The sequence below is a fragment of the Schistocerca piceifrons genome, chromosome 1, assembly GCF_021461385.2.
Source record: "Schistocerca piceifrons isolate TAMUIC-IGC-003096 chromosome 1, iqSchPice1.1, whole genome shotgun sequence".
Classification (NCBI taxonomy): domain Eukaryota; kingdom Metazoa; phylum Arthropoda; class Insecta; order Orthoptera; family Acrididae; genus Schistocerca; species Schistocerca piceifrons.
The window spans coordinates 457,019,978-457,039,805 of NC_060138.1; the positions used below are offsets into that span (position 1 = coordinate 457,019,978).

Sequence of the window (19,828 nt, forward strand, 5' to 3'; positions counted from 1 at the left end):
TTCCTGTTCTGCTGGGACTGGCTGCTCATCCATCGCACTTCAAACGACTGCCCTTTTCGACTACAGAGAGCAGCGGACGTCGGCGCTCTGGGAGGTGACATTACGTGTTGGGGATGAAGTGGTAGTGCTAACTGCGGCCTGCGGAACACGAGTGAAAAAATCAAGAGAGTACTGTCATTTCGAGTACTCGCCATTGCAACGGCAGCAAGGCAAAACTTTCAAAATTGCCGTGACCAGGATTCGAACCTGGGTTATTGCGGCCACAACGCAATGTCCTAACCACTAGACGATCACGGCCATGGCCACGGAGGCGCCCGCGAAGGCAGCTGGCTGCAATGCAAGTGGCGATACCCAGCAAAGCCTAGGCCAAGGTGTACGCCACAGCAGTGTCAGACACGGTCTCCATCACATGTATACGAGCAAATGAACGTGCCTGCGCTGTCAGGACTCTAACTACAGTGGTTAGCTGCATTCACCTCCGTGGCAATGTCTTGCAGTCCTCCAAGCCTCTTGACTACAGGTACCGGTATGTGGCTCGATAACAAGTGGATAGACGCCGCATCTCTCTCGCCGTCAGGTGTTGCCGCGAGTCATACTTAACGTAGCTTTCTGCACGCGTCAGCGTAGCGTCAGTCGAGCAAAGTCGAGACAAGTCGCATAGGAGGAGCAAGAAAAACGCGCAAGTCCGGTACCGGGAATCGAACCCGGGCCTCCTCGTTGAGAGCCAGGTATCCTAGCCACTAGACCAAACCGGATAACGACGGAAGTGCTCTTTCCAGCGAACGCAGCAGCCGCCCACGGTTAACTGACGACAACTGTAAAAAATCCACTCTCTCGCGTTATAGAACGGCGTGCTCCGGACGCATTTCGTGGAGACGAACGCCAGCAATGATGAGAGCAAAAGGTGCCTACAAATCCTGTCGTTGCACCACGCACTGTTCTACGACAATTCACCAAGCAGACGCTCACGCGTTGTTGTGTTGTTTCCTTTGCGGGCAATGAGTGCATCTGCCTTCGACACAGGAAACATTACACGTTCGGCAGCTGTGGGATTGGAACCCACGCCTCCGAAGAGAATGGTGCCTGAAACCAGCGCCTTAGACCGCTCGGCCACGCTATCTACACAACACGCGCGTCACAAGAGCTGCGTCCTACCCCACGAGAACACACCGCAACTGCACAAAAATGAGACGTAAAAAGTGGCAACGGTGGGATTCGAACCCACGCCTCCGGAGAGACTGGTGCCTAAAACCAGCGCCTTAGACCGCTCGGCCACGTTACCGTTGGATCAGCAGCGGCAAAACGTTTCGTTTGTACTACAAAGATCACTTCGAAATGGAAGTATCTTGGCAATCGCCGTGCCATGTATTTCCACTGCTCTCCCACTGGAAGCGTCTCTTTAGGCCATCCAACGCAAGAAAAAGCCGTGCCCGCCGTATGGTAGCGACGCCACTTGTCTGTAGCTGTCGCAGTTAAGGAGACAGCGTCAAGAGACGTTTTCGTGCCGTGACCAGGTTTCGAACCTGGGCTTTCCTTAACCACTAAAGTATCGTAGCTGTAACTGTCAGACGGAGTTAGAATGCTCCATGTATCAAACATATGTGAGCTCAAGGAGGTTACACTTGAAGGAAAAGCGGCAGGTTAACGCGATCACATCAAAACCCCCGGCAGCTACGGGATTCGAAACCGCGCCTACAGAGAGACTGGTGCCTTAAACCAGCGCCTTAAAGCGCTCGGCCACGCTACATGCGCTGCTTGGTGCGCCAGTGTTCCTAGCATTTGTAGAAACAGTGCACGCCACAGCTTCCTGTTCTGCTGGGACTGGCTGCTCATCCATCGCACTTCAAACGACTGCCCTTTTCGACTACAGAGAGCAGCGGACGTCTGCGCTCTGGGAGGCGACATTACGTGTTGGGGATGAAGTGGTAGTGCTAACTGCGGCCTGCGGAACACGAGTGAAAAAATCAAGAGAGTACTGTCATTTCGAGTACTCGCCATTGCAACGGCAGCAAGGCAAAACTTTCAAAATTGCCGTGACCAGGATTCGAACCTGGGTTATTGCGGCCACAACGCAATGTCCTAACCACTAGACGATCACGGCCATGGCCACGGAGGCGCCCGCGAAGGCAGCTGGCTGCAATGCAAGTGGCGATACCCAGCAAAGCCTAGGCCAAGGTGTACGCCACAGCAGTGTCAGACACGGTCTCCATCACATGTATACGAGCAAATGAACGTGCCTGCGCTGTCAGGACTCTAACTACAGTGGTTAGCTGCATTCACCTCCGTGGCAATGTCTTGCAGTCCTCCAAGCCTCTTGACTACAGGTACCGGTATGTGGCTCGATAACAAGTGGATAGACGCCGCATCTCTCTCGCCGTCAGGTGTTGCCGCGAGTCATACTTAACGTAGCTTTCTGCACGCGTCAGCGTAGCGTCAGTCGAGCAAAGTCGAGACAAGTCGCATAGGAGGAGCAAGAAAAACGCGCAAGTCCGGTACCGGGAATCGAACCCGGGCCTCCTCGTTGAGAGCCAGGTATCCTAGCCACTAGACCAAACCGGATAACGACGGAAGTGCTCTTTCCAGCGAACGCAGCAGCCGCCCACGGTTAACTGACGACAACTGTAAAAAATCCACTCTCTCGCGTTATAGAACGGCGTGCTCCGGACGCATTTCGTGGAGACGAACGCCAGCAATGATGAGAGCAAAAGGTGCCTACAAATCCTGTCGTTGCACCACGCACTGTTCTACGACAATTCACCAAGCAGACGCTCACGCGTTGTTGTGTTGTTTCCTTTGCGGGCAATGAGTGCATCTGCCTTCGACACAGGAAACATTACACGTACGGCAGCTGTGGGATTGGAACCCACGCCTCCGAAGAGAATGGTGCCTGAAACCAGCGCCTTAGACCGCTCGGCCACGCTACCTACACAACACGCGCGTCACAAGAGCTGCGTCCTACCCCACGAGAACACACCGCAACTGCACAAAAATGAGACGTAAAAAGTGGCAACGGTGGGATTCGAACCCACGCCTCCGGAGAGACTGGTGCCTAAAACCAGCGCCTTAGACCGCTCGGCCACGTTACCGTTGGATCAGCAGCGGCAAAACGTTTCGTTTGTACTACAAAGATCACTTCGAAATGGAAGTATCTTGGCAATCGCCGTGCCATGTATTTCCACTGCTCTCCCACTGGAAGCGTCTCTTTAGGCCATCCAACGCAAGAAAAAGCCGTGCCCGCCGTATGGTAGCGACGCCACTTGTCTGTAGCTGTCGCAGTTAAGGAGACAGCGTCAAGAGACGTTTTCGTGCCGTGACCAGGTTTCGAACCTGGGCTTTCCTTAACCACTAAAGTATCGTAGCTGTAACTGTCAGACGGAGTTAGAATGCTCCATGTATCAAACATATGTGAGCTCAAGGAGGTTACACTTGAAGGAAAAGCGGCAGGTTAACGCGATCACATCAAAACCCCCGGCAGCTACGGGATTCGAAACCGCGCCTACAGAGAGACTGGTGCCTTAAACCAGCGCCTTAAAGCGCTCGGCCACGCTACATGCGCTGCTTGGTGCGCCAGTGTTCCTAGCATTTGTAGAAACAGTGCACGCCACAGCTTCCTGTTCTGCTGGGACTGGCTGCTCATCCATCGCACTTCAAACGACTGCCCTTTTCGACTACAGAGAGCAGCGGACGTCTGCGCTCTGGGAGGCGACATTACGTGTTGGGGATGAAGTGGTAGTGCTAACTGCGGCCTGCGGAACACGAGTGAAAAAATCAAGAGAGTACTGTCATTTCGAGTACTCGCCATTGCAACGGCAGCAAGGCAAAACTTTCAAAATTGCCGTGACCAGGATTCGAACCTGGGTTATTGCGGCCACAACGCAATGTCCTAACCACTAGACGATCACGGCCATGGCCACGGAGGCGCCCGCGAAGGCAGCTGGCTGCAATGCAAGTGGCGATACCCAGCAAAGCCTAGGCCAAGGTGTACGCCACAGCAGTGTCAGACACGGTCTCCATCACATGTATACGAGCAAATGAACGTGCCTGCGCTGTCAGGACTCTAACTACAGTGGTTAGCTGCATTCACCTCCGTGGCAATGTCTTGCAGTCCTCCAAGCCTCTTGACTACAGGTACCGGTATGTGGCTCGATAACAAGTGGATAGACGCCGCATCTCTCTCGCCGTCAGGTGTTGCCGCGAGTCATACTTAACGTAGCTTTCTGCACGCGTCAGCGTAGCGTCAGTCGAGCAAAGTCGAGACAAGTCGCATAGGAGGAGCAAGAAAAACGCGCAAGTCCGGTACCGGGAATCGAACCCGGGCCTCCTCGTTGAGAGCCAGGTATCCTAGCCACTAGACCAAACCGGATAACGACGGAAGTGCTCTTTCCAGCGAACGCAGCAGCCGCCCACGGTTAACTGACGACAACTGTAAAAAATCCACTCTCTCGCGTTATAGAACGGCGTGCTCCGGACGCATTTCGTGGAGACGAACGCCAGCAATGATGAGAGCAAAAGGTGCCTACAAATCCTGTCGTTGCACCACGCACTGTTCTACGACAATTCACCAAGCAGACGCTCACGCGTTGTTGTGTTGTTTCCTTTGCGGGCAATGAGTGCATCTGCCTTCGACACAGGAAACATTACACGTTCGGCAGCTGTGGGATTGGAACCCACGCCTCCGAAGAGAATGGTGCCTGAAACCAGCGCCTTAGACCGCTCGGCCACGCTACCTACACAACACGCGCGTCACAAGAGCTGCGTCCTACCCCACGAGAACACACCGCAACGGCAGAAAAATGAGACGTAAAAAGTGGCAACGGTGGGATTCGAACCCACGCCTCCGGAGAGACTGGTGCCTAAAACCAGCGCCTTAGACCGCTCGGCCACGTTACCGTTGGACCAGCAGCGGCAAAACGTTTCGTTTGTACTACAAAGATCACTTCGAAATGGAAGTATCTTGGCAATCGCCGTGCCATGTATTTCCACTGTTCTCCCACTGGAAGCGTCTCTTTAGGCCATCCAACGCAAGAAAAAGCCGTGCCCGCCGTATGGTAGCGACGCCACTTGTCTGTAGCTGTCGCAGTTAAGGAGACAGCGTCAAGAGACGTTTTCGTGCCGTGACCAGGTTTCGAACCTGGGCTTTCCTTAACCACTAAAGTATCGTAGCTGTAACTGTCAGACGGAGTTAGAATGCTCCATGTATCAAACATATGTGAGCTCAAGGAGGTTACACTTGAAGGAAAAGCGGCAGGTTAACGCGAGCACATCAAAACCCCCGGCAGCTACGGGATTCGAAACCGCGCCTACAGAGAGACTGGTGCCTTAAACCAGCGCCTTAAAGCGCTCGGCCACGCTACATGCGCTGCTTGGTGCGCCAGTGTTCCTAGCATTTGTAGAAACAGTGCACGCCACAGCTTCCTGTTCTGCTGGGACTGGCTGCTCATCCATCGCACTTCAAACGACTGCCCTTTTCGACTACAGAGAGCAGCGGACGTCTGCGCTCTGGGAGGCGACATTACGTGTTGGGGATGAAGTGGTAGTGCTAACTGCGGCCTGCGGAACACGAGTGAAAAAATCAAGAGAGCACTGTCATTTCGAGTACTCGCCATTGCAACGGCAGCAAGGCAAAACTTTCAAAATTGCCGTGACCAGGATTCGAACCTGGGTTATTGCGGCCACAACGCAATGTCCTAACCACTAGACGATCACGGCCATGGCCACGGAGGCGCCCGCGAAGGCAGCTGGCTGCAATGCAAGTGGCGATACCCAGCAAAGCCTAGGCCAAGGTGTACGCCACAGCAGTGTCAGACACGGTCTCCATCACATGTATACGAGCAAATGAACGTGCCTGCGCTGTCAGGACTCTAACTACAGTGGTTAGCTGCATTCACCTCCGTGGCAATGTCTTGCAGTCCTCCAAGCCTCTTGACTACAGGTACCGGTATGTGGCTCGATAACAAGTGGATAGACGCCGCATCTCTCTCGCCGTCAGGTGTTGCCGCGAGTCATACTTAACGTAGCTTTCTGCACGCGTCAGCGTAGCGTCAGTCGAGCAAAGTCGAGACAAGTCGCATAGGAGGAGCAAGAAAAACGCGCAAGTCCGGTACCGGGAATCGAACCCGGGCCTCCTCGTTGAGAGCCAGGTATCCTAGCCACTAGACCAAACCGGATAACGACGGAAGTGCTCTTTCCAGCGAACGCAGCAGCCGCCCACGGTTAACTGACGACAACTGTAAAAAATCCACTCTCTCGCGTTATAGAACGGCGTGCTCCGGACGCATTTCGTGGAGACGAACGCCAGCAATGATGAGAGCAAAAGGTGCCTACAAATCCTGTCGTTGCACCACGCACTGTTCTACGACAATTCACCAAGCAGACGCTCACGCGTTGTTGTGTTGTTTCCTTTGCGGGCAATGAGTGCATCTGCCTTCGACACAGGAAACATTACACGTTCGGCAGCTGTGGGATTGGAACCCACGCCTCCGAAGAGAATGGTGCCTGAAACCAGCGCCTTAGACCGCTCGGCCACGCTACCTACACAACACGCGCGTCACAAGAGCTGCGTCCTACCCCACGAGAACACACCGCAACTGCACAAAAATGAGACGTAAAAAGTGGCAACGGTGGGATTCGAACCCACGCCTCCGGAGAGACTGGTGCCTAAAACCAGCGCCTTAGACCGCTCGGCCACGTTACCGTTGGATCAGCAGCGGCAAAACGTTTCGTTTGTACTACAAAGATCACTTCGAAATGGAAGTATCTTGGCAATCTCCGTGCCATGTATTTCCACTGCTCTCCCACTGGAAGCGTCTCTTTAGGCCATCCAACGCAAGAAAAAGCCGTGCCCGCCGTATGGTAGCGACGCCACTTGTCTGTAGCTGTCGCAGTTAAGGAGACAGCGTCAAGAGACGTTTTCGTGCCGTGACCAGGTTTCGAACCTGGGCTTTCCTTAACCACTAAAGTATCGTAGCTGTAACTGTCAGACGGAGTTAGAATGCTCCATGTATCAAACATATGTGAGCTCAAGGAGGTTACACTTGAAGGAAAAGCGGCAGGTTAACGCGATCACATCAAAACCCCCGGCAGCTACGGGATTCGAAACCGCGCCTACAGAGAGACTGGTGCCTTAAACCAGCGCCTTAAAGCGCTCGGCCACGCTACATGCGCTGCTTGGTGCGCCAGTGTTCCTAGCATTTGTAGAAACAGTGCACGCCACAGCTTCCTGTTCTGCTGGGACTGGCTGCTCATCCATCGCACTTCAAACGACTGCCCTTTTCGACTACAGAGAGCAGCGGACGTCTGCGCTCTGGGAGGCGACATTACGTGTTGGGGATGAAGTGGTAGTGCTAACTGCGGCCTGCGGAACACGAGTGAAAAAATCAAGAGAGTACTGTCATTTCGAGTACTCGCCATTGCAACGGCAGCAAGGCAAAACTTTCAAAATTGCCGTGACCAGGATTCGAACCTGGGTTATTGCGGCCACAACGCAATGTCCTAACCACTAGACGATCACGGCCATGGCCACGGAGGCGCCCGCGAAGGCAGCTGGCTGCAATGCAAGTGGCGATACCCAGCAAAACCTAGGCCAAGGTGTACGCCACAGCAGTGTCAGACACGGTCTCCATCACATGTATACGAGCAAATGAACGTGCCTGCGCTGTCAGGACTCTAACTACAGTGGTTAGCTGCATTCACCTCCGTGGCAATGTCTTGCAGTCCTCCAAGCCTCTTGACTACAGGTACCGGTATGTGGCTCGATAACAAGTGGATAGACGGCGCATCTCTCTCGCCGTCAGGTGTTGCCGCGAGTCATACTTAACGTAGCTTTCTGCACGCGTCAGCGTAGCGTCAGTCGAGCAAAGTCGAGACAAGTCGCATAGGAGGAGCAAGAAAAACGCGCAAGTCCGGTACCGGGAATCGAACCCGGGCCTCCTCGTTGAGAGCCAGGTATCCTAGCCACTAGACCAAACCGGATAACGACGGAAGTGCTCTTCCCAGCGAACGCAGCAGCCGCCCACGGTTAACTGACGACAACTGTAAAAAATCCACTCTCTCGCGTTATAGAACGGCGTGCTCCGGACGCATTTCGTGGAGACGAACGCCAGCAATGATGAGAGCAAAAGGTGCCTACAAATCCTGTCGTTGCACCACGCACTGTTCTACGACAATTCACCAAGCAGACGCTCACGCGTTGTTGTGTTGTTTCCTTTGCGGGCAATGAGTGCATCTGCCTTCGACACAGGAAACATTACACGTTCGGCAGCTGTGGGATTGGAACCCACGCCTCCGAAGAGAATGGTGCCTGAAACCAGCGCCTTAGACCGCTCGGCCACGCTACCTACACAACACGCGCGTCACAAGAGCTGCGTCCTACCCCACGAGAACACACCGCAACGGCACAAAAATGAGACGTAAAAAGTGGCAACGGTGGGATTCGAACCCACGCCTCCGGAGAGACTGGTGCCTAAAACCAGCGCCTTAGACCGCTCGGCCACGTTACCGTTGGATCAGCAGCGGCAAAACGTTTCGTTTGTACTACAAAGATCACTTCGAAATGGAAGTATCTTGGCAATCGCCGTGCCATGTATTTCCACTGCTCTCCCACTGGAAGCGTCTCTTTAGGCCATCCAACGCAAGAAAAAGCCGTGCCCGCCGTATGGTAGCGACGCCACTTGTCTGTAGCTGTCGCAGTTAAGGAGACAGCGTCAAGAGACGTTTTCGTGCCGTGACCAGGTTTCGAACCTGGGCTTTCCTTAACCACTAAAGTATCGTAGCTGTAACTGTCAGACGGAGTTAGAATGCTCCATGTATCAAACATATGTGAGCTCAAGGAGGTTACACTTGAAGGAAAAGCGGCAGGTTAACGCGATCACATCAAAACCCCCGGCAGCTACGGGATTCGAAACCGCGCCTACAGAGAGACTGGTGCCTTAAACCAGCGCCTTAAAGCGCTCGGCCACGCTACATGCGCTGCTTGGTGCGCCAGTGTTCCTAGCATTTGTAGAAACAGTGCACGCCACAGCTTCCTGTTCTGCTGCGACTGGCTGCTCATCCATCGCACTTCAAACGACTGCCCTTTTCGACTACAGAGAGCAGCGGACGTCTGCGCTCTGGGAGGCGACATTACGTGTTGGGGATGAAGTGGTAGTGCTAACTGCGGCCTGCGGAACACGAGTGAAAAAATCAAGAGAGTACTGTCATTTCGAGTACTCGCCATTGCAACGGCAGCAAGGCAAAACTTTCAAAATTGCCGTGACCAGGATTCGAACCTGGGTTATTGCGGCCACAACGCAATGTCCTAACCACTAGACGATCACGGCCATGGCCACGGAGGCGCCCGCGAAGGCAGCTGGCTGCAATGCAAGTGGCGATACCCAGCAAAGCCTAGGCCAAGGTGTACGCCACAGCAGTGTCAGACACGGTCTCCATCACATGTATACGAGCAAATGAACGTGCCTGCGCTGTCAGGACTCTAACTACAGTGGTTAGCTGCATTCACCTCCGTGGCAATGTCTTGCAGTCCTCCAAGCCTCTTGACTACAGGTAGCGGTATGTGGCTCGATAACAAGTGGATAGACGCCGCATCTCTCTCGCCGTCAGGTGTTGCCGCGAGTCATACTTAACGTAGCTTTCTGCACGCGTCAGCGTAGCGTCAGTCGAGCAAAGTCGAGACAAGTCGCATAGGAGGAGCAAGAAAAACGCGCAAGTCCGGTACCGGGAATCGAACCCGGGCCTCCTCGTTGAGAGCCAGGTATCCTAGCCACTAGACCAAACCGGATAACTACGGAAGTGCTCTTTCCAGCGAACGCAGCAGCCGCCCACGGTTAAGTGACGACAACTGTAAAAAATCCACTCTCTCGCGTTATAGAACGGCGTGCTCCGGACGCATTTCGTGGAGACGAACGCCAGCAATGATGAGAGCAAAAGGTGCCTACAAATCCTGTCGTTGCACCACGCAGTGTTCTACGACAATTCACCAAGCAGACGCTCACGCGTTGTTGTGTTGTTTCCTTTGCGGGCAATGAGTGCATCTGCCTTCGACACAGGAAACATTACACGTTCGGCAGCTGTGGGATTGGAACCCACGCCTCCGAAGAGAATGGTGCCTGAAACCAGCGCCTTAGACCGCTCGGCCACGCTACCTACACAACACGCGCGTCACAAGAGCTGCGTCCTACCCCACGAGGACACACCGCAACGGCACAAAAATGAGACGTAAAAAGTGGCAACGGTGGGATTCGAACCCACGCCTCCGGAGAGACTGGTGCCTAAAACCAGCGCCTTAGACCGCTCGGCCACGTTACCGTTGGACCAGCAGCGGCAAAACGTTTCGTTTGTACTACAAAGATCACTTCGAAATGGAAGTATCTTGGCAATCGCCGTGCCATGTATTTCCACTGCTCTCCCACTGGAAGCGTCTCTTTAGGCCATCCAACGCAAGAAAAAGCCGTGCCCGCCGTATGGTAGCGACGCCACTTGTCTGTAGCTGTCGCAGTTAAGGAGACAGCGTCAAGAGACGTTTTCGTGCCGTGACCAGGTTTCGAACCTGGGCTTTCCTTAACCACTAAAGTATCGTAGCTGTAACTGTCAGACGGAGTTAGAATGCTCCATGCATCAAACATATGTGAGCTCAAGGAGGTTACACTTGAAGGAAAAGCGGCAGGTTAACGCGATCACATCAAAACCCCCGGCAGCTACGGGATTCGAAACCGCGCCTACAGAGAGACTGGTGCCTTAAACCAGCGCCTTAAAGCGCTCGGCCACGCTACATGCGCTGCTTGGTGCGCCAGTGTTCCTAGCATTTGTAGAAACAGTGCACGCCACAGCTTCCTGTTCTGCTGCGACTGGCTGCTCATCCATCGCACTTCAAACGACTGCCCTTTTCGACTACAGAGAGCAGCGGACGTCTGCGCTCTGGGAGGCGACATTACGTGTTGGGGATGAAGTGGTAGTGCTAACTGCGGCCTGCGGAACACGAGTGAAAAAATCAAGAGAGTACTGTCATTTCGAGTACTCGCCATTGCAACGGCAGCAAGGCAAAACTTTCAAAATTGCCGTGACCAGGATTCGAACCTGGGTTATTGCGGCCACAACGCAATGTCCTAACCACTAGACGATCACGGCCATGGCCACGGAGGCGCCCGCGAAGGCAGCTGGCTGCAATGCAAGTGGCGATACCCAGCAAAGCCTATGCCAAGGTGTACGCCACAGCAGTGTCAGACACGGTCTCCATCACATGTATACGAGCAAATGAACGTGCCTGCGCTGTCAGGACTCTAACTACAGTGGTTAGCTGCATTCACCTCCGTGGCAATGTCTTGCAGTCCTCCAAGCCTCTTGACTACAGGTACCGGTATGTGGCTCGATAACAAGTGGATAGACGCCGCATCTCTCTCGCCGTCAGGTGTTGCCACGAGTCATACTTAACGTAGCTTTCTGCACGCGTCAGCGTAGCGTCAGTCGAGCAAAGTCGAGACAAGTCGCATAGGAGGAGCAAGAAAAACGCGCAAGTCCGGTACCGGGAATCGAACCCGGGCCTCCTCGTTGAGAGCCAGGTATCCTAGCCACTAGACCAAACCGGATAACGACGGAAGTGCTCTTTCCAGCGAACGCAGCAGCCGCCCACGGTTAAGTGACGACAACTGTAAAAAAACCACTCTCTCGCGTTATAGAACGGCGTGCTCCGGACGCATTTCGTGGAGACGAACGCCAGCAATGATGAGAGCAAAAGGTGCCTACAAATCCTGTCGTTGCACCACGCACTGTTCTACGACAATTCACCAAGCAGACGCTCACGCGTTGTTGTGTTGTTTCCTTTGCGGGCAATGAGTGCATCTGCCTTCGACACAGGAAACATTACACGTTCGGCAGCTGTGGGATTGGAACCCACGCCTCCGAAGAGAATGGTGCCTGAAACCAGCGCCTTAGACCGCTCGGCCACGCTACCTACACAACACGCGCGTCACAAGAGCTGCGTCCTACCCCACGAGGACACACCGCAACGGCACAAAAATGAGACGTAAAAAGTGGCAACGGTGGGATTCGAACCCACGCCTCCGGAGAGACTGGTGCCTAAAACCAGCGCCTTAGACCGCTCGGCCACGTTACCGTTGGACCAGCAGCGGCAAAACGTTTCGTTTGTACTACAAAGATCACTTCGAAATGGAAGTATCTTGGCAATCGCCGTGCCATGTATTTCCACTGCTCTCCCACTGGAAGCGTCTCTTTAGGCCATCCAACGCAAGAAAAAGCCGTGCCCGCCGTATGGTAGCGACGCCACTTGTCTGTAGCTGTCGCAGTTAAGGAGACAGCGTCAAGAGACGTTTTCGTGCCGTGACCAGGTTTCGAACCTGGGCTTTCCTTAACCACTAAAGTATCGTAGCTGTAACTGTCAGACGGAGTTAGAATGCTCCATGCATCAAACATATGTGAGCTCAAGGAGGTTACACTTGAAGGAAAAGCGGCAGGTTAACGCGATCACATCAAAACCCCCGGCAGCTACGGGATTCGAAACCGCGCCTACAGAGAGACTGGTGCCTTAAACCAGCGCCTTAAAGCGCTCGGCCACGCTACATGCGCTGCTTGGTGCGCCAGTGTTCCTAGCATTTGTAGAAACAGTGCACGCCACAGCTTCCTGTTCTGCTGCGACTGGCTGCTCATCCATCGCACTTCAAACGACTGCCCTTTTCGACTACAGAGAGCAGCGGACGTCTGCGCTCTGGGAGGCGACATTACGTGTTGGGGATGAAGTGGTAGTGCTAACTGCGGCCTGCGGAACACGAGTGAAAAAATCAAGAGAGTACTGTCATTTCGAGTACTCGCCATTGCAACGGCAGCAAGGCAAAACTTTCAAAATTGCCGTGACCAGGATTCGAACCTGGGTTATTGCGGCCACAACGCAATGTCCTAACCACTAGACGATCACGGCCATGGCCACGGAGGCGCCCGCGAAGGCAGCTGGCTGCAATGCAAGTGGCGATACCCAGCAAAGCCTAGGCCAAGGTGTACGCCACAGCAGTGTCAGACACGGTCTCCATCACATGTATACGAGCAAATGAACGTGCCTGCGCTGTCAGGACTCTAACTACAGTGGTTAGCTGCATTCACCTCCGTGGCAATGTCTTGCAGTCCTCCAAGCCTCTTGACTACAGGTAGCGGTATGTGGCTCGATAACAAGTGGATAGACGCCGCATCTCTCTCGCCGTCAGGTGTTGCCGCGAGTCATACTTAACGTAGCTTTCTGCACGCGTCAGCGTAGCGTCAGTCGAGCAAAGTCGAGACAAGTCGCATAGGAGGAGCAAGAAAAACGCGCAAGTCCGGTACCGGGAATCGAACCCGGGCCTCCTCGTTGAGAGCCAGGTATCCTAGCCACTAGACCAAACCGGATAACTACGGAAGTGCTCTTTCCAGCGAACGCAGCAGCCGCCCACGGTTAAGTGACGACAACTGTAAAAAATCCACTCTCTCGCGTTATAGAACGGCGTGCTCCGGACGCATTTCGTGGAGACGAACGCCAGCAATGATGAGAGCAAAAGGTGCCTACAAATCCTGTCGTTGCACCACGCAGTGTTCTACGACAATTCACCAAGCAGACGCTCACGCGTTGTTGTGTTGTTTCCTTTGCGGGCAATGAGTGCATCTGCCTTCGACACAGGAAACATTACACGTTCGGCAGCTGTGGGATTGGAACCCACGCCTCCGAAGAGAATGGTGCCTGAAACCAGCGCCTTAGACCGCTCGGCCACGCTACCTACACAACACGCGCGTCACAAGAGCTGCGTCCTACCCCACGAGGACACACCGCAACGGCACAAAAATGAGACGTAAAAAGTGGCAACGGTGGGATTCGAACCCACGCCTCCGGAGAGACTGGTGCCTAAAACCAGCGCCTTAGACCGCTCGGCCACGTTACCGTTGGACCAGCAGCGGCAAAACGTTTCGTTTGTACTACAAAGATCACTTCGAAATGGAAGTATCTTGGCAATCGCCGTGCCATGTATTTCCACTGCTCTCCCACTGGAAGCGTCTCTTTAGGCCATCCAACGCAAGAAAAAGCCGTGCCCGCCGTATGGTAGCGACGCCACTTGTCTGTAGCTGTCGCAGTTAAGGAGACAGCGTCAAGAGACGTTTTCGTGCCGTGACCAGGTTTCGAACCTGGGCTTTCCTTAACCACTAAAGTATCGTAGCTGTAACTGTCAGACGGAGTTAGAATGCTCCATGCATCAAACATATGTGAGCTCAAGGAGGTTACACTTGAAGGAAAAGCGGCAGGTTAACGCGATCACATCAAAACCCCCGGCAGCTACGGGATTCGAAACCGCGCCTACAGAGAGACTGGTGCCTTAAACCAGCGCCTTAAAGCGCTCGGCCACGCTACATGCGCTGCTTGGTGCGCCAGTGTTCCTAGCATTTGTAGAAACAGTGCACGCCACAGCTTCCTGTTCTGCTGCGACTGGCTGCTCATCCATCGCACTTCAAACGACTGCCCTTTTCGACTACAGAGAGCAGCGGACGTCTGCGCTCTGGGAGGCGACATTACGTGTTGGGGATGAAGTGGTAGTGCTAACTGCGGCCTGCGGAACACGAGTGAAAAAATCAAGAGAGTACTGTCATTTCGAGTACTCGCCATTGCAACGGCAGCAAGGCAAAACTTTCAAAATTGCCGTGACCAGGATTCGAACCTGGGTTATTGCGGCCACAACGCAATGTCCTAACCACTAGACGATCACGGCCATGGCCACGGAGGCGCCCGCGAAGGCAGCTGGCTGCAATGCAAGTGGCGATACCCAGCAAAGCCTATGCCAAGGTGTACGCCACAGCAGTGTCAGACACGGTCTCCATCACATGTATACGAGCAAATGAACGTGCCTGCGCTGTCAGGACTCTAACTACAGTGGTTAGCTGCATTCACCTCCGTGGCAATGTCTTGCAGTCCTCCAAGCCTCTTGACTACAGGTACCGGTATGTGGCTCGATAACAAGTGGATAGACGCCGCATCTCTCTCGCCGTCAGGTGTTGCCACGAGTCATACTTAACGTAGCTTTCTGCACGCGTCAGCGTAGCGTCAGTCGAGCAAAGTCGAGACAAGTCGCATAGGAGGAGCAAGAAAAACGCGCAAGTCCGGTACCGGGAATCGAACCCGGGCCTCCTCGTTGAGAGCCAGGTATCCTAGCCACTAGACCAAACCGGATAACGACGGAAGTGCTCTTTCCAGCGAACGCAGCAGCCGCCCACGGTTAACTGACGACAACTGTAAAAAAACCACTCTCTCGCGTTATAGAACGGCGTGCTCCGGACGCATTTCGTGGAGACGAACGCCAGCAATGATGAGAGCAAAAGGTGCCTACAAATCCTGTCGTTGCACCACGCACTGTTCTACGACAATTCACCAAGCAGACGCTCACGCGTTGTTGTGTTGTTTCCTTTGCGGGCAATGAGTGCATCTGCCTTCGACACAGGAAACATTACACGTTCGGCAGCTGTGGGATTGGAACCCACGCCTCCGAAGAGAATGGTGCCTGAAACCAGCGCCTTAGACCGCTCGGCCACGCTACCTACACAACACGCGCGTCACAAGAGCTGCGTCCTACCCCACGAGGACACACCGCAACGGCACAAAAATGAGACGTAAAAAGTGGCAACGGTGGGATTCGAACCCACGCCTCCGGAGAGACTGGTGCCTAAAACCAGCGCCTTAGACCGCTCGGCCACGTTACCGTTGGACCAGCAGCGGCAAAACGTTTCGTTTGTACTACAAAGATCACTTCGAAATGGAAGTATCTTGGCAATCGCCGTGCCATGTATTTCCACTGCTCTCCCACTGGAAGCGTCTCTTTAGGCCATCCAACGCAAGAAAAAGCCGTGCCCGCCGTATGGTAGCGACGCCACTTGTCTGTAGCTGTCGCAGTTAAGGAGACAGCGTCAAGAGACGTTTTCGTGCCGTGACCAGGTTTCGAACCTGGGCTTTCCTTAACCACTAAAGTATCGTAGCTGTAACTGTCAGACGGAGTTAGAATGCTCCATGCATCAAACATATGTGAGCTCAAGGAGGTTACACTTGAAGGAAAAGCGGCAGGTTAACGCGATCACATCAAAACCCCCGGCAGCTACGGGATTCGAAACCGCGCCTACAGAGAGACTGGTGCCTTAAACCAGCGCCTTAAAGCGCTCGGCCACGCTACATGCGCTGCTTGGTGCGCCAGTGTTCCTAGCATTTGTAGAAACAGTGCACGCCACAGCTTCCTGTTCTGCTGCGACTGGCTGCTCATCCATCGCACTTCAAACGACTGCCCTTTTCGACTACAGAGAGCAGCGGACGTCTGCGCTCTGGGAGGCGACATTACGTGTTGGGGATGAAGTGGTAGTGCTAACTGCGGCCTGCGGAACACGAGTGAAAAAATCAAGAGAGTACTGTCATTTCGAGTACTCGCCATTGCAACGGCAGCAAGGCAAAACTTTCAAAATTGCCGTGACCAGGATTCGAACCTGGGTTATTGCGGCCACAACGCAATGTCCTAACCACTAGACGATCACGGCCATGGCCACGGAGGCGCCCGCGAAGGCAGCTGGCTGCAATGCAAGTGGCGATACCCAGCAAAGCCTATGCCAAGGTGTACGCCACAGCAGTGTCAGACACGGTCTCCATCACATGTATACGAGCAAATGAACGTGCCTGCGCTGTCAGGACTCTAACTACAGTGGTTAGCTGCATTCACCTCCGTGGCAATGTCTTGCAGTCCTCCAAGCCTCTTGACTACAGGTACCGGTATGTGGCTCGATAACAAGTGGATAGACGCCGCATCTCTCTCGCCGTCAGGTGTTGCCACGAGTCATACTTAACGTAGCTTTCTGCACGCGTCAGCGTAGCGTCAGTCGAGCAAAGTCGAGACAAGTCGCATAGGAGGAGCAAGAAAAACGCGCAAGTCCGGTACCGGGAATCGAACCCGGGCCTCCTCGTTGAGAGCCAGGTATCCTAGCCACTAGACCAAACCGGATAACGACGGAAGTGCTCTTTCCAGCGAACGCAGCAGCCGCCCACGGTTAACTGACGACAACTGTAAAAAAACCACTCTCTCGCGTTATAGAACGGCGTGCTCCGGACGCATTTCGTGGAGACGAACGCCAGCAATGATGAGAGCAAAAGGTGCCTACAAATCCTGTCGTTGCACCACGCACTGTTCTACGACAATTCACCAAGCAGACGCTCACGCGTTGTTGTGTTGTTTCCTTTGCGGGCAATGAGTGCATCTGCCTTCGACACAGGAAACATTACACGTTCGGCAGCTGTGGGATTGGAACCCACGCCTCCGAAGAGAATGGTGCCTGAAACCAGCGCCTTAGACCGCTCGGCCACGCTACCTACACAACACGCGCGTCACAAGAGCTGCGTCCTACCCCACGAGGACACACCGCAACGGCACAAAAATGAGACGTAAAAAGTGGCAACGGTGGGATTCGAACCCACGCCTCCGGAGAGACTGGTGCCTAAAACCAGCGCCTTAGACCGCTCGGCCACGTTACCGTTGGACCAGCAGCGGCAAAACGTTTCGTTTGTACTACAAAGATCACTTCGAAATGGAAGTATCTTGGCAATCGCCGTGCCATGTATTTCCACTGCTCTCCCACTGGAAGCGTCTCTTTAGGCCATCCAACGCAAGAAAAAGCCGTGCCCGCCGTATGGTAGCGACGCCACTTGTCTGTAGCTGTCGCAGTTAAGGAGACAGCGTCAAGAGACGTTTTCGTGCCGTGACCAGGTTTCGAACCTGGGCTTTCCTTAACCACTAAAGTATCGTAGCTGTAACTGTCAGACGGAGTTAGAATGCTCCATGCATCAAACATATGTGAGCTCAAGGAGGTTACACTTGAAGGAAAAGCGGCAGGTTAACGCGATCACATCAAAACCCCCGGCAGCTACGGGATTCGAAACCGCGCCTACAGAGAGACTGGTGCCTTAAACCAGCGCCTTAAAGCGCTCGGCCACGCTACATGCGCTGCTTGGTGCGCCAGTGTTCCTAGCATTTGTAGAAACAGTGCACGCCACAGCTTCCTGTTCTGCTGCGACTGGCTGCTCATCCATCGCACTTCAAACGACTGCCCTTTTCGACTACAGAGAGCAGCGGACGTCTGCGCTCTGGGAGGCGACATTACGTGTTGGGGATGAAGTGGTAGTGCTAACTGCGGCCTGCGGAACACGAGTGAAAAAATCAAGAGAGTACTGTCATTTCGAGTACTCGCCATTGCAACGGCAGCAAGGCAAAACTTTCAAAATTGCCGTGACCAGGATTCGAACCTGGGTTATTGCGGCCACAACGCAATGTCCTAACCACTAGACGATCACGGCCATGGCCACGGAGGCGCCCGCGAAGGCAGCTGGCTGCAATGCAAGTGGCGATACCCAGCAAAGCCTAGGCCAAGGTGTACGCCACAGCAGTGTCAGACACGGTCTCCATCACATGTATACGAGCAAATGAACGTGCCTGCGCTGTCAGGACTCTAACTACAGTGGTTAGCTGCATTCACCTCCGTGGCAATGTCTTGCAGTCCTCCAAGCCTCTTGACTACAGGTAGCGGTATGTGGCTCGATAACAAGTGGATAGACGCCGCATCTCTCTCGCCGTCAGGTGTTGCCGCGAGTCATACTTAACGTAGCTTTCTGCACGCGTCAGCGTAGCGTCAGTCGAGCAAAGTCGAGACAAGTCGCATAGGAGGAGCAAGAAAAACGCGCAAGTCCGGTACCGGGAATCGAACCCGGGCCTCCTCGTTGAGAGCCAGGTATCCTAGCCACTAGACCAAACCGGATAACTACGGAAGTGCTCTTTCCAGCGAACGCAGCAGCCGCCCACGGTTAAGTGACGACAACTGTAAAAAAACCACTCTCTCGCGTTATAGAACGGCGTGCTCCGGACGCATTTCGTGGAGACGAACGCCAGCAATGATGAGAGCAAAAGGTGCCTACAAATCCTGTCGTTGCACCACGCACTGTTCTACGACAATTCACCAAGCAGACGCTCACGCGTTGTTGTGTTGTTTCCTTTGCGGGCAATGAGTGCATCTGCCTTCGACACAGGAAACATTACACGTTCGGCAGCTGTGGGATTGGAACCCACGCCTCCGAAGAGAATGGTGCCTGAAACCAGCGCCTTAGACCGCTCGGCCACGCTACCTACACAACACGCGCGTCACAAGAGCTGCGTCCTACCCCACGAGGACACACCGCAACGGCACAAAAATGAGACGTAAAAAGTGGCAACGGTGGGATTCGAACCCACGCCTCCGGAGAGACTGGTGCCTAAAACCAGCGCCTTAGACCGCTCGGCCACGTTACCGTTGGACCAGCAGCGGCAAAACGTTTCGTTTGTACTACAAAGATCACTTCGAAATGGAAGTATCTTGGCAATCGCCGTGCCATGTATTTCCACTGCTCTCCCACTGGAAGCGTCTCTTTAGGCCATCCAACGCAAGAAAAAGCCGTGCCCGCCGTATGGTAGCGACGCCACTTGTCTGTAGCTGTCGCAGTTAAGGAGACAGCGTCAAGAGACGTTTTCGTGCCGTGACCAGGTTTCGAACCTGGGCTTTCCTTAACCACTAAAGTATCGTAGCTGTAACTGTCAGACGGAGTTAGAATGCTCCATGCATCAAACATATGTGAGCTCAAGGAGGTTACACTTGAAGGAAAAGCGGCAGGTTAACGCGATCACATCAAAACCCCCGGCAGCTACGGGATTCGAAACCGCGCCTACAGAGAGACTGGTGCCTTAAACCAGCGCCTTAAAGCGCTCGGCCACGCTACATGCGCTGCTTGGTGCGCCAGTGTTCCTAGCATTTGTAGAAA

General features: G+C 54.0%; 33 non-coding genes across 33 annotated transcripts; all 33 read right to left on the reverse strand.

Annotated features, from left to right (window-relative positions):
• Positions 1-225: 225 nt before the first annotated feature.
• Positions 226-297, reverse strand: Trnah-gug. The gene has a single exon. It is a non-coding gene; the product is annotated as a tRNA-His (tRNA).
• A 386-nt stretch (positions 298-683) lies between these two features.
• Trnae-cuc lies at positions 684-755 on the reverse strand. Its single transcript has one exon. It is a non-coding gene; the product is annotated as a tRNA-Glu (tRNA).
• A 445-nt stretch (positions 756-1,200) lies between these two features.
• On the reverse strand, positions 1,201-1,282 carry Trnal-uag. The gene has a single exon. It is a non-coding gene; the product is annotated as a tRNA-Leu (tRNA).
• A 747-nt stretch (positions 1,283-2,029) lies between these two features.
• On the reverse strand, positions 2,030-2,101 carry Trnah-gug. Its single transcript has one exon. It is a non-coding gene; the product is annotated as a tRNA-His (tRNA).
• Positions 2,102-2,487: 386 nt separating this feature from the next.
• Positions 2,488-2,559, reverse strand: Trnae-cuc. Its single transcript has one exon. It is a non-coding gene; the product is annotated as a tRNA-Glu (tRNA).
• A 445-nt stretch (positions 2,560-3,004) lies between these two features.
• On the reverse strand, positions 3,005-3,086 carry Trnal-uag. Its single transcript has one exon. It is a non-coding gene; the product is annotated as a tRNA-Leu (tRNA).
• A 747-nt stretch (positions 3,087-3,833) lies between these two features.
• Positions 3,834-3,905, reverse strand: Trnah-gug. The gene has a single exon. It is a non-coding gene; the product is annotated as a tRNA-His (tRNA).
• A 386-nt stretch (positions 3,906-4,291) lies between these two features.
• Trnae-cuc lies at positions 4,292-4,363 on the reverse strand. The gene has a single exon. It is a non-coding gene; the product is annotated as a tRNA-Glu (tRNA).
• A 445-nt stretch (positions 4,364-4,808) lies between these two features.
• On the reverse strand, positions 4,809-4,890 carry Trnal-uag. Its single transcript has one exon. It is a non-coding gene; the product is annotated as a tRNA-Leu (tRNA).
• Positions 4,891-5,637: 747 nt separating this feature from the next.
• On the reverse strand, positions 5,638-5,709 carry Trnah-gug. Its single transcript has one exon. It is a non-coding gene; the product is annotated as a tRNA-His (tRNA).
• Positions 5,710-6,095: 386 nt separating this feature from the next.
• Trnae-cuc lies at positions 6,096-6,167 on the reverse strand. The gene has a single exon. It is a non-coding gene; the product is annotated as a tRNA-Glu (tRNA).
• Positions 6,168-6,612: 445 nt separating this feature from the next.
• Trnal-uag lies at positions 6,613-6,694 on the reverse strand. Its single transcript has one exon. It is a non-coding gene; the product is annotated as a tRNA-Leu (tRNA).
• Positions 6,695-7,441: 747 nt separating this feature from the next.
• Positions 7,442-7,513, reverse strand: Trnah-gug. The gene has a single exon. It is a non-coding gene; the product is annotated as a tRNA-His (tRNA).
• A 386-nt stretch (positions 7,514-7,899) lies between these two features.
• Positions 7,900-7,971, reverse strand: Trnae-cuc. The gene has a single exon. It is a non-coding gene; the product is annotated as a tRNA-Glu (tRNA).
• Positions 7,972-8,416: 445 nt separating this feature from the next.
• On the reverse strand, positions 8,417-8,498 carry Trnal-uag. Its single transcript has one exon. It is a non-coding gene; the product is annotated as a tRNA-Leu (tRNA).
• Positions 8,499-9,245: 747 nt separating this feature from the next.
• Trnah-gug lies at positions 9,246-9,317 on the reverse strand. Its single transcript has one exon. It is a non-coding gene; the product is annotated as a tRNA-His (tRNA).
• Positions 9,318-9,703: 386 nt separating this feature from the next.
• On the reverse strand, positions 9,704-9,775 carry Trnae-cuc. The gene has a single exon. It is a non-coding gene; the product is annotated as a tRNA-Glu (tRNA).
• Positions 9,776-10,220: 445 nt separating this feature from the next.
• On the reverse strand, positions 10,221-10,302 carry Trnal-uag. The gene has a single exon. It is a non-coding gene; the product is annotated as a tRNA-Leu (tRNA).
• Positions 10,303-11,049: 747 nt separating this feature from the next.
• Positions 11,050-11,121, reverse strand: Trnah-gug. The gene has a single exon. It is a non-coding gene; the product is annotated as a tRNA-His (tRNA).
• A 386-nt stretch (positions 11,122-11,507) lies between these two features.
• Trnae-cuc lies at positions 11,508-11,579 on the reverse strand. The gene has a single exon. It is a non-coding gene; the product is annotated as a tRNA-Glu (tRNA).
• A 445-nt stretch (positions 11,580-12,024) lies between these two features.
• Positions 12,025-12,106, reverse strand: Trnal-uag. Its single transcript has one exon. It is a non-coding gene; the product is annotated as a tRNA-Leu (tRNA).
• Positions 12,107-12,853: 747 nt separating this feature from the next.
• Positions 12,854-12,925, reverse strand: Trnah-gug. The gene has a single exon. It is a non-coding gene; the product is annotated as a tRNA-His (tRNA).
• A 386-nt stretch (positions 12,926-13,311) lies between these two features.
• Positions 13,312-13,383, reverse strand: Trnae-cuc. Its single transcript has one exon. It is a non-coding gene; the product is annotated as a tRNA-Glu (tRNA).
• Positions 13,384-13,828: 445 nt separating this feature from the next.
• Trnal-uag lies at positions 13,829-13,910 on the reverse strand. The gene has a single exon. It is a non-coding gene; the product is annotated as a tRNA-Leu (tRNA).
• A 747-nt stretch (positions 13,911-14,657) lies between these two features.
• On the reverse strand, positions 14,658-14,729 carry Trnah-gug. Its single transcript has one exon. It is a non-coding gene; the product is annotated as a tRNA-His (tRNA).
• Positions 14,730-15,115: 386 nt separating this feature from the next.
• Trnae-cuc lies at positions 15,116-15,187 on the reverse strand. Its single transcript has one exon. It is a non-coding gene; the product is annotated as a tRNA-Glu (tRNA).
• Positions 15,188-15,632: 445 nt separating this feature from the next.
• Positions 15,633-15,714, reverse strand: Trnal-uag. The gene has a single exon. It is a non-coding gene; the product is annotated as a tRNA-Leu (tRNA).
• Positions 15,715-16,461: 747 nt separating this feature from the next.
• On the reverse strand, positions 16,462-16,533 carry Trnah-gug. The gene has a single exon. It is a non-coding gene; the product is annotated as a tRNA-His (tRNA).
• Positions 16,534-16,919: 386 nt separating this feature from the next.
• On the reverse strand, positions 16,920-16,991 carry Trnae-cuc. The gene has a single exon. It is a non-coding gene; the product is annotated as a tRNA-Glu (tRNA).
• Positions 16,992-17,436: 445 nt separating this feature from the next.
• Positions 17,437-17,518, reverse strand: Trnal-uag. Its single transcript has one exon. It is a non-coding gene; the product is annotated as a tRNA-Leu (tRNA).
• A 747-nt stretch (positions 17,519-18,265) lies between these two features.
• Positions 18,266-18,337, reverse strand: Trnah-gug. The gene has a single exon. It is a non-coding gene; the product is annotated as a tRNA-His (tRNA).
• Positions 18,338-18,723: 386 nt separating this feature from the next.
• Positions 18,724-18,795, reverse strand: Trnae-cuc. Its single transcript has one exon. It is a non-coding gene; the product is annotated as a tRNA-Glu (tRNA).
• Positions 18,796-19,240: 445 nt separating this feature from the next.
• Trnal-uag lies at positions 19,241-19,322 on the reverse strand. The gene has a single exon. It is a non-coding gene; the product is annotated as a tRNA-Leu (tRNA).
• Between the last annotated feature and the right edge of the window lie 506 nt (positions 19,323-19,828).